This window comes from Lithobates pipiens, unplaced genomic scaffold, assembly GCF_037356315.1.
Source record: "Lithobates pipiens isolate NorthernLeopardFrog02 unplaced genomic scaffold, aLitPip1_a1.2 Scaffold_18, whole genome shotgun sequence".
NCBI classification, from domain to species: Eukaryota; Metazoa; Chordata; class Amphibia; order Anura; family Ranidae; genus Lithobates; species Lithobates pipiens.
In genome coordinates this window covers 239,098,702-239,110,875 of record NW_027507758.1, presented here as the reverse complement: position 1 = coordinate 239,110,875, position 12,174 = coordinate 239,098,702, and positions in this window count along the sequence as shown.

The following is a 12,174-nucleotide window of genomic DNA, read 5'->3' as shown; positions in this document are numbered from 1 at the left end:
GGTGGAGGAGTGGAAGGTCTCTAACAGCCACCAGCTCCATGATGTCCTCATGGAGGAGTGGAGGAGGACTCCAGAGGCAACCTGTGATGCCGTGGTGCACTCCATGCCCAAGAGGGTTAAGGCAGTGCTGGAAAATAATGGTGGCCACACAAAATATTGACACTTTGGGCTAAATTTGGATATTTTCACATAGGGGTGTACTCACTTTTCTTGCAAGCAGTTTAGATATTAATGACTGTGTGTTGAGTTATTTTGAGGGGACAGCAAATTTACACTGTTATACAAATGTGAGGGGTGTACTCACTTTTGTGAGATACTGTGTAGATTATATATATATATATATATATATATATATATATATATATATATATATATATATAATATATACACACACATATTCTGCATTCAGTGTAGGCTATATATACAGTGCAGGCAGTGTAGAATAGATATACAGTGCTAGCAGTGTAATATATATATATATATATATATATATATATATATATATATATATATATATATATACACAGTGCAGTCAGTGTACAGCATATAATACAGTGTATTGAAGTGTTTAAGGGATACCCTATGACAGAGTTAAGAAAAAAATGGCATGGGGCCCCCCAAAAGCCACACAAGGCCCTTTGGGTCTGGCATAGATTTTTAAATAAATTATATAATTTCAAATAAATTGGCGTGGGGTATCCCCCAAAATCCATACCAGACCCTTGCTTGAGCAAGTAGCCTGGTAGGCTAGGAAAGGTGGGGACAAGCGAGCGCCCCCCCCTCCTGAACCATACCAGGCCGCTTGCCCTCAACATGGGGAGAGTGCTTTGGGGTCCCCCCAAAGAACTTTGTTCCCATGTTGATGGGACAAGGGTCTCATTCCCACAACCTGGTGATTGTGGGGGTCTGCGCGTGGGGGGCTTATCGGAATCTGGAAGCCCCCTTCAAAAAGAGGGCCCTCAGATCCCGCCCCTCCTATGTGAATGGGTAGGGGTACATTATACCCCTACCCATTCACCAAAAAAGTGTCAAAAAATAAAACCCACAAAAGACAGTTTGGGACAATTCCTTTTAAAAAAAGTGTCCCACAATGTCCATCCATCTTCAATCACACTGCCGGTTAAAGATGGCTTGCAGATTCTGATAAGCCCCCCAGCCGTAGACACCCACAACCACTGGACCAGGGTTGTGGGGACAAGGCCCTTGTCCCCATTAACATGGGGACAAGATGCTTTGGGGGGCCCAAAGCACCCTCCCCATGTTGAGGGCATGTGGCTTGGTCCCCCCATCCTGTCCTCCAGGCTACATGCTTGGATAAGGGGATAAGGGTCTGGTATGGATTTTGGGGGGACCCCATAACAATTTTTTTTTACATTTTGGCATGGAGTTCCCCTTAAAATCCATACCAGACCCAAAGGTAATAATACATTACAACTGCGGGCAATTATAAATGATTTTTTCTCCTTTAGAAATATCATTTTGCTGCGGCACTGTAAAACACATCACACAAATGTGCTACTTTACAGGCAGACTAATGGGACCCCTTCCCCCCCGGCATAATATTTAACCAGTTGCCGACCGCCGCACGACGATGTACGTCGATAGCATGGCACGGGCAGGCATATTGGCGTACATGTACGTCCCTTGCCTCCCGCGGGTCGGGGGCCCGATCGGGCCCCCGCCCGGTGCCTGCGGCGGTCGGTATTCGTGCGGGAGCGATCCCGGACGAGGGGACGGCCATTCGTTCATGGCCACCCCCTCGCGATCGCTCCCGACGAATAGGAATCCCCCGTGACATCACTTCCTCTCCTGTAATGTAAACACAGGAGAGGAAGTGATGTATTCTCTCCTCCGTGTCGGTATTTTTCGTTCCGACACGGAGGAGAGCGGATCGGTGAGTTGCACCAACACTCTACACACACAGTAGAACATGCCAGGCACACTCACACCCCCCCTTTACCCCCCGATCACCCCCCCAATTACCCCTGCCCCCCAGTCACAGTGACACCAATGTCATTTTTTTTTTTTTTTTTTTGCATTGGTGTCATTTGTGACTGTAATAACTGTTAGGGCAGTTAGAGTTAGCCCCCTTTAGTTCTAATGTACCCCCCTAACCCCCCCAATAAAGGTTTAACCCCGTGATCACCCCCCGTCGCCAGTGTCACTAAGGCTGGGTTCACATTGCAGCGGTTTATGAGAACGAATGTGATTCGCACCGCACTGCAGTGCAAATCACATCCGATCTCTGTGCGATTCGAGTTCAGCCATTCGCCGCACCCGCCGCACCCGCCACACCCGCCGCACCCACCGCAAATTCGCACGGGACCCTTTTTTTGGCCCGCAGCAGAATCGGATCGCATGGGTGTTCACACCATGCGATCCGAGTTTGCAGATCGCACTGCGATATGCGAACTGATCTGGGGGTGTCAGTAACATTTCACTGACACTCCCAGCAGTTCGCATAGGGCAGTGTGAACTGCCGCCGGGAGGCATGCGATGCGGGAACCCGCCGCGGATTTGCGGCGTTTCCGCATCGCTCCAGTGTGAACCCAGCCTAATAAGCGATCATTTTTCTGATCGCCGTATTAGTGTCACAGGTGACGCTAGTTAGGCAGGTAGGTATTTAGGTTCGCCGCAGCTTTTTATAGCGCCAGGGACCCCCATATACTACCGCATAAAGCCCCCTGATTGCCCCCTAGTTAACCCTTTCACCAGTGATCACCATATAACTGTTACAGGTGACGCTGGTTGGTTAGTTATTTTTTATAGTTTCAGGGCACCCGCCATTTATTACCTAATAAAGGTTTAACCCCCTGATCACCCGGCGGGTGTCATTTGTGACTAATAACTGTTAGGGCAGTTAGGGTTAGCCCCCTTTAGTTCTAAGGTACCCCCCTAACCCCCCCAATAAAGGTTTAACCCCGTGATCACCCCCCGTCGCCAGTGTCACTAAGGCTGGGTTCACATTGCAGCGGTTTATGAGAACGGATGTGATTCGCACCGCACTGCAGTGCAAATCACATCCGATCTCTGTGCGATTCGAGTTCAGCCATTCGCCGCACCCGCCGCACCCGCCACACCCGCCGCACCCGCCGCAAATTCGCACGGGACCCTTTTTTTGGCCCGCAGCAGAATCGGATCGCATGGGTGTTCACACCATGCGATCCGAGTTTGCAGATCGCACTGCGATATGCGAACTGATCTGGGGGTGTCAGTAACATTTCACTGACACTCCCAGCAGTTCGCATAGGGCAGTGTGAACTGCCGCCGGGAGGCATGCGATGCGGGAACCCGCCGCGCATTCGTGGCGTTCCCGCATCGCTCCAGTGTGAACCCAGCCTAATAAGCGATCGTTTTTCTGATCGCTGTATTAGTGTCACAGGTGACGCTAGTTAGGCAGGTAGGTATTTAGGTTCGCCGCAGCTTTTTATAGCGCCAGGGACCCCCATATACTACCGCATAAAGCCCCCTGATTGCCCCCTAGTTAACCCTTTCACCAGTGATCACCATATAACTGTTACAGGTGACGCTGGTTGGTTAGTTATTTTTTTATAGTTTCAGGGCACCCGCCATTTATTACCTAGTCTCACTAGTGTACCCCTAAATTTAGGGGTGTCTACTTTCCAAAATGGGGTCATTTGGGGGGGGTTTGTGCCATCTTGGCATTTTATGGCCTTCAAAACTGTAACGCCCTTAGAAAGCCTGAAGGCGGTGCTTGGTTTTCGGGGCCCCGTACGCGGCTAGGCTCCCAAAAAGTCCCACATATGTGGTATCCCCGTACTCAGGAGAAGCAGCAGAATTTATTTTGGGGTGTCATTTCACATATGCCCATGGCATGCGTGAGCAATATATCGTTTAGTGACAACTTTGTGAAAAAAAAAAAAAAAAAAAAAAGTTTGTAATTTTCCCGCAACTTGTGGCAAAATATAAAATATTCCATGGACTCAACATGCCTCTCAGCAAATAGCTTGGGGTGTCTACTTTCTAAAATGGGGTCATTTGTGGGGGTTTTGTGCCATCTTGGCATTTTATGGCCTTCAAAACTGTAATAGGTAGTGAGAAGTGAACTCAAAAATTTACGCCCTTAGAAAGCCTGAAGGCGGTGCTTGGTTTTCGGGGCCCTGTACGCGGCTAGGCTCCCAAAAAGTCCCACATATGTGGTATCCCCGTACTCAGGAGAAGCAGCAGAATTTATTTTGGGGTGTCATTTCACATATGCCCATGGCATGTGTGAGCAATATATCATTTAGTGACAACTTTGTGAAAAAAAAAAAAAAAAAAAAAGTTTGTAATTTTCCCGCAACTTGTGGCAAAATATAAAATATTCCATGAACTCAACATGCCTCTCAGCAAATAGCTTGGGGTGTCTACTTTCTAAAATGGGGTCATTTGTGGGGGTTTTGTGCCATCTTGGCATTTTATGGCCTTCAAAACTGTAATAGGTAGTGAGAAGTGAACTCAAAAATTTACGCCCTTAGAAAGCCTGAAGGCGGTGCTTGGTTTTCGGGGCCCCGTACGCGGCTAGGCTCCCAAAAAGTCCCACATATGTGGTATCCCCGTACTCAGGAGAAGCAGCAGAATTTATTTTGGGGTGTTATTTCACATACGCCCATAGCATGTGTGAGCAATATATCATTTAGTGACAACTTTGTGTAAAAAAAAAAAAAAATTTTTTTTTTGTCATTATTCAATCGCTTGAGGCAAAAAAATAAAATATTCAATGGGCTCAACATGCCTCTTATCAATTTCCTTAGGGGGTCTACTTTCCAAAATGGGGTCATTTGGGGGGGTTTTGTACTGCCCTGCCATTTTAGCACCTCAAGAAATGAGATAGGCAGTCGTAAACTAAAAGCTGCGTAAATTGCAGAAAACGTACCTTAGTTTGTAGATGTGACAACTTTTGCGCAAACCAATAAATATACAATTATTGACTTTTTTTTTACCAAAGACATGTGGCTGAATACATTTTGGCCTAAATGTATGACTAAAATTGAGTTTATTGGATTTTTCTAATAACAAAAAGTAGAAAATATCATTTTTTTTCAAAATTTGCGGTCTTTTTACGTTTATATCGCAAAAAATAAAAATCGCAGAGGCAATCAAATACCATCAAAAGAAAGCTCTATTTGTGGGAAGAAAAGGATGCAAATTTTGTTTGGGTACAACATTGCATGACCGCGCAATTACCAGTTAAAGCAGCGCAGTGCCAAAGTGTAAAAAGACCTCTGGTCATTTACCAGCAAAATGGTCCGGTCTGAAAGTGGTTAAAAGAATATTTCATTTTTATTTTTTCACTTTAAGCATTATTAAAATCACTGCTCCTGAAAAAAACACTTGTTTTAAAAACTTTTTTTTGCATTGATACATGTCCCCTCAGGCAGTACATAGTTACATAGTTACATAGCTAGTCAGGTTGAAAAAAGACACAAGTCCATCTAGTTCAAGCATAAAAATTAATAAATAAAAAATAATACCAAGCAATCCCATATACCCAATCCTATACCCACAGTTGATCCAGAGGTAGGCGAAAAACCCCAGTAAAGCATGATCCAATTTGCTACAGCAGGGAAAAAAATTCCTTCCTGATCCCCGAGAGGCAATCAGATTTTCCCTGGATCGACTTTACCTTTAAATGTTAGTACCCAGTTATATTGTGTGAATTTAGGAAAGAATCCAGGCCTTTCTTAAAGCAATCTACTGAGCTGGCCAGAACCACCTGCGGAGGAAGTCTATTCCACATTACATTACAGCCTCTTACTGTGAAGAAGGAAAAGGAAAAAACCGCGCTTGTCAAAATAGTCAAAGATAAACGAAATAAGCAGCAAACCCAAATGTTATACTACATTTGGCATTAAAGAAAAAAAGGTGGGTTGCGCTAAAATAAAAAATGTGAGCAAAGTTATACCGATGTGAATAACTAAAAAGAATATTTTATCAATCCTATGCAGAAAGAAAATTAAGTTGTGTAAGAACATACAATAATAAATCAATGAAGATAGCAAGTACAAATCCCTATTGCTAATAGAAGCAACATAGATAGTAATTAATTAATCTTATAACCACAAACCAGCCAATCAAACTGTGTATGTAATAAAAAAATTACAATAAATTCATTTAGCTTAGTAAATTAGTAAAACATAATTATAAACAATAAGAAAAGCATATTATAATGTCCATATAGAGTCTTTAGTTGAAAAAGAAGAAAAAATTGTTTGCAATAACTCCACGGTGATACAGTGACAGCAAACCATCCAAAATTATTGTGAATAGTGCATGACCTCCACCACAGATATTACTGCCGCTTACCGAAGGTATATGGTTCTTTGTTATAGAGAACCATACAGCGCAAGTGACTGATTCCCCCAGTCCAGGGTATTCACAGGTGGATACAGGAACCCGTTACTTCTCCCAGCCTCCAAAAAAACTTCCTCTCATCAGTTTACATAAAGGAAATAAAACTCGCAATAGTGTAAAACCCAAGTATTTTAATAAAGTAGAAAAAACAAATTGCGCACTTACAAGATATCAATTATATAGATCGCGTAACAAATTCGAGCCGTCCGGTCTCGATATGCAGCGCCCAATACTTCCGGAACAAACACGTGAGCTAGTGGCGTCAGGACATCGCTCCTCCTCCCTACCTGTTTCGTCACTATGGGACGTGGTCACGGGGTACGGGCGGCGTCCTGACGCACCGCTTAAATAGTGAAAACAAAAACCAAGCCTCGGTCTGGACCCGGAACTGAAACGGAAGACACCATCTTGGTTTAGGGAAAAATAGCACTAACTAGTGCTGCGGAGAAACCACCCTCCTAACGGGCAAGTTAAATACAAATAGATAAAAAGAATTGTACAAATTTAAATATTATACACCCAATGCGGGAGTGTACACACTCAAGTGTCTAAAGAGAAAACTCCCGAAGGTATTCAATCAAATTAAGCCAAGTGTAGTTGAATTACCATTATAGACGCATTATAGGAGGGGGGAAAGAGAACCTTATATCTTTTTCTAAAAAGCAAATAGAAACCACCACACAGGTATTAGCATTTATAGATTAGCCCACTTAGTTAGATATACCACATGGGTGATCTGCCAAGTTCCAAAGGTCAATCCCTTAGGCTATACTTTGTACAAAGCATCAATTAATATGCGCAAATAACCAAATTAAAAAGATATATTGCACTCTTGGAATTAGGTATGTATAAACCATAATCAATACATAAAAACTAAGAAATAAAATTAAATACATAAAAAATATATAAGAAAGTATATATATAAAAATTATACATATAAAAAATATATATATAAAAAATATGGAAAATATGTGAAAAAAATATATAAAAAATATATATGTACAGACATTAATAGCAAAAACCATACGGTCCTAGGAGTTATCAATGAAGCAGTTGACATCAACATCGATATTTAACCCAAAGGGGGTATAACTCTTTAACTTATGTACCAAGCCATCTCTAATCTAGAAATACTGCGGACCAAACATCCACCCCTCCAATTCGGCCTATATTTGTCTATGCCCAGGAACAACGTATTGGAGGGATCTCTATTATGGACAGTTAGATAATGCTTGGAGACCGAGTGTTTGGTAAACCCCTTTCTGATGTTGCTTATATGCTCGTTAATACGGACCTGTAAGGGTCTCTTGGTCCGGCCCACGTACTGCAGGCCGCACGGACACTGAAGTAAATAAACAACCCCAGTGGTGGAGCAGGTAATGAAAGAATCAATAGAAAAGGTTTTCGAAGTACAAGAAAAAGAGAAACTAGTGGTCCTTCTTGTAGTACATCGATTGAGTTGGCATACCTGACATCTCTTGCATTGATAATATCCCTTTAATTCGGAGAACAAATTTAATCTCTCCTTTGGGGGTTTAGAACATTAGGGGCCAATTTGTCTCTGAGATTGGGCACGCCCCTAAAAACCACCATTGGTTTGTCTGGTAAGATGGCATTCAGGACCCTGTCACTCTTCAAGATGTGCCAATATTTGTTCATAATGTTCTTCACGCTAAAGTGTTGGCGTGAAAAAGAGGTGATAAAAGGGCATTGATAAGAACCGACACCACCCTCATTACTAGTTTTAGCCTTCAATAAATCACCACGATTGGTACAAATGACCTGATCTAGGGCATTTTTAAGGAATTCGGAGCTATAGCCCTTAGCCAGAAAACGCTTAGTGAGGACTTCAGCCTGTGCTAGAAAGATGTTATCCTCTGAGCAGTTACGCTTAATTCTAAGGTATTGACTTTTTGGGACTGAATCAAGCCATGATCTATGATGGCAACTATCTCGAGGTATGTAGGCATTCCTGTCTGTAGGTTTAAAATAGGTGGAAGTGATAAACCTATCCTCCTTAACAGAAATGACCAAGTCCAAAAAATGAATCTGTTCCAAACTCGCTTCATAACTAAGATGTATCCCTCTATTGTTGGTATTTAGGAATTCCATATACTCAGACAGAGCAGATAGGCTACCGTCCCAAAGGAGGAGGACGTCATCTATGTACCGGACCCAAAGGATGACCTCTGACCTTGGTTCCGCATAGATGACGTCCTCGTCCCATTTGGCCATAAATAGGTTAGCCAAACTGGGGGCATACTTAGCCCCCATGGCAACTCCTCTATCTTGGCGATAAAAATGCCCATTAAACCAAAAAAAGTTATGGGTTGCTGCATAGTCCAACAGGACCATAGTATAGTCAATCTGCTCTTGTGGTAAGTTCGACCCCCTTTCAAGGAAAGAACGAATGGCTTCTAGGCCCAAGCTGTGAGGAATCACAGTATAAAGTGAGGTAACGTCGGCTGTTACCTTTCCGTATTTGGAGATTTAATCTATTTTCCTCTAGGCGTAAAGAGTGCCCCCTTGTCTACTGTGTTGACTGTAAAGTGAATAACTCAACGCCAAGTTTCTTTATATGGACCCCTTATATATTTGTACATGCTGATAATACCCCCCCCCCCAATCTTCTCCTCTCAATAGAGAATAAATTCAGTTCCTCTAATATTTCCTCATAGCTGAGCTCCTTCATGCCTCTTATCAGTTTGATTGCCCTTCTCTGCACTCCAGTTCCCTGATATCCTTTTTGAGAACTGGTGCCCAAAACTGAACTGCATATTCCAGATGAGGTCTTACTAATGATTTGTACAGGGGAAAAATGATATTCCTCTCTCTGGAGTCCATACCTCTCTTAATACAAGAAAGGACTTTGCTCGCTTTGGAATCTGCAGCTTGGCACTGCATGTTATTATTGAGCTTATGATCTACCAAAACTCCCAGATCATTCTCCACTACAGATTCCCCCAGTTGTACCCCACCTAGTATGTATGATGCATGCATACGCTTAGCCCCCCAGTGCATAACTTTACATTTATCAACATTAAACCTGCTACATAGTTAGCCAATTAGAAAGTAAGGACGTTATTCCACTGTATACTTTGTTGTCATCAGCAAAGACTGAAATGGTACTTTTAATCCCAGACCCTATATCATTTATAAAGATATTAATTAGTAAGGGTCCCAACACTGAACCTTGAGGTACCCCACTGATAATCTTAGACAATTCAGAGTAAGAATCATTAAACGCTACTCTCTGAATTCTGTCTTTTAGACAGTTTTCTATCCATTTACTAACTGATATTTCCAAACCTGTAGACTTTACCTTACACATTAGCTGTGTTTGGCAGACTGTGTCAAATGCTTTCACAAAATCCAAGTATACCCCGTCCACAGCCACCCCTCTGTCCAAGGTTTTACTTACCTCTTCACAAAAAGAAATCAGATTTGTTTGACAACTTATGTCTTTCGTAAACCCATGCTGTCTGTTGAACTCATATATGTGGTCTTTTAATATAAACTCTCCAGTATCTTAATGACTATAGAAATTAAACTAACAGGTCTATAGTTACTTGGTAAAGACTTTGTATTGTATTTTTAAATATAGACTTTGGCCCTACGCCAATCCAGTGGTACCATTCCCGTCATTAATGACTCCCTAAAAATTAGAAACAATGGCTTTTAAATGACAGAGCTCAATTCTTTTAGTATCTGTGGGTGGATGCCATCTGGTCCATCTGCCATCTGGCTTTATCGACCTTTAGTGTGTCTAAATATTTCTGGACCATATCACTTTTGAGCCATTGTGGATCATTTGGGGCTGTGTCAATACCATCCCCATTATGGACTTGAGCTCCCCCATGCTCCTTTGTATACACAGAGCTGAAGAATGTATTTAATAAATTTGCCTTCTTTTTGTCCCCAGTACCCGGGTCCTCATACACTTTTTATGGAAATAACTTGCATATAAGCCTTTAAAATTAGCACTTTTGATTTTTCATGTTTGTGTCCCGTAGACTTTAATAGGGTTCGCATGTTCGCACAAATTTTTGCCTGTTCGCATGTTCTGGTGCAAATCAAACCGGGGGGATGTTCGGCCCATCCCTAGTTTCTATGCAGAGCTGCACCACATTTTACACTATCCAGTTTTAGTAAATCAACCTCAGTGTGTAGCTGATGTGAAATATAGTTTTTACAGCACTGACAACAGCCACATATATTAGTTAAGGAAATAGTTTGTTTAAGCTACCTTGATCCAAACAAACTATTTAAAGTGAAATGATACCTGGAGTTATTTTCTGTATGTATGTTTTTGGTGTTGTGAATAAAAAAGACATAATAATACACAAATAAGGCTTTTTTGTAACTATATACTGTATTTAATGTAGGTACCATACAATAGTACTACTTCATTTAACTAAAGAAAACATGGCTTAGCACAAAATAACACCCTTGAAAATTCTCATTGCATTCCCAAGACCCAAATCCTGCACACAATTAAGTGATGCTTCTAAATGCTGGTCTGCAGAATGGAAACCTCAGACTAATAAAAATCAGTAATGTATGAGGGAACATCACAGTGTTGTATTGAAGACTCAAACTTTAGAAATTATTTTTACCCACTACAGAAAAACATGCATAACTAGTATAAGCCCATATACAGTACCTTAATGCAGTGGTTCTCAAACTTTTTCTGTCAAGCCTTCTTTGGAAGCAGTTTCATTCCCTCGCCTCATCAATACACATTTTTGGATTATAGACACAAATTGAGCCAGGTTTTTTTTCATTTAATAAAAATTGGTGATACCCTATGGTATGTCTTCTCATCTCTGCAATACCATCTGGTACCCCTGCTGACACCTTTGACATCATCTGGTTCCACTCCTTTCCCCCGTGATACCATCTGGTATCCATTTCACCCCGGTGACACCATCTGATACCCTTCTGTACCCCGAGAGTCAGTTTCTTAGCTCCCCTCATATCTGTAACCCAATCTGGTATCTCTTCTCACCCCTGTGACCCCATCTGATACCCCTCTATCCACGTTTAAAATCATCTTCTAGTTCTTCTCACCCCTGTGACACAATCTCCTTCTCCTCTAACCCAAGGGCAAAATCCAATACCCATGACTGGTAAAAAAGTAAAGAGATCAAAGCCTGGTATTTTTTCTCAGAAAAAAAGTGGCAACCTTACCTGGCACACAATATCGCAAAATGCAAAATTTGGCCTTTTCTCTAATTTTCGCTAATGACATCAAACTGAACATTGTGGTGCCTGCTCTTACAGGCTAGACACAGCTAGACATGTTTTATGTTGTTTAATCCTTATTATTACATAGTAGTGATGGCCGAACGGTTCGCCCGGCGGTCGTTTCGCGGCGAATTTCCGACTTTCGCCGTCCGCGGGTTCGAACGCCTTTTTCCGTCGTTCGCCCCGGCGGACTTACGTGTTTAATGTATACAAGAACTTTAACCTTTCGTGACACGTTTATCATGTGTTACAGGACAACCAATTGAGACATGACAGCTCATGGACACTTGGACATTCCCCCTAACCTATAAATACACCCGATCCGGTGGCCATTTTACATTCTTTCTTCTGTCACTGTAGGGAAAGGATCCTGTGTGGAGTAGGGACAGAGAAAACGCTAGCTATTTGGTACACAAAAGTTCTTTTCAGGACTGGTATAGGTGTTAGGTCAGCAGCCTGAGTTTCTTTTGTCAGTTTAGATAAAGGGACAGAGCGCTGTATGCTGCTATTTTAGGGACAGCTCAGCCAGATTAGTCTTTCTTCATCATCATCATCATCATCATCATTAGCTGT